At 69.2% G+C, this 211-nt stretch overlaps 1 protein-coding gene across 1 annotated transcript in view; it reads left to right on the top strand.

Moving 5' to 3' along the window:
- B4GALNT1 (beta-1,4-N-acetyl-galactosaminyl transferase 1) overlaps positions 1–211 on the top strand; it is a 6,799-nt gene that overhangs the window by 198 nt on the left and 6,390 nt on the right. The window lies entirely within an intron of this gene.

Here is a 211-nt window from a genome sequence, read left to right as displayed (position 1 = left end):
AGGGGCGGGGCGGCGGCCCGAGCCCTCCCGAGCCAGGGAGACAGGGGAGCCTTGGCTTTGTTCCCTGGCGCTGGTATCTCCACTCCTTGTGGCGGTTTCTCAAGGCCGTCCGCCACCCTGGCAGGAAACGCCCAGAACCACCCCGGCACCGTAATCTACAAAGCCCAGGGAGTCGGAGGCGGGAGGGCTCTGGCGCGCGGGGGAGGCAAGA

The sequence above is a fragment of the Myotis brandtii genome, unplaced genomic scaffold (assembly GCF_000412655.1).
Source record: "Myotis brandtii unplaced genomic scaffold, ASM41265v1 scaffold581, whole genome shotgun sequence".
In the NCBI taxonomy this organism is placed as follows: domain Eukaryota; kingdom Metazoa; phylum Chordata; class Mammalia; order Chiroptera; family Vespertilionidae; genus Myotis; species Myotis brandtii.
This window is presented reverse-complemented; position numbering and strand designations above follow the sequence as displayed.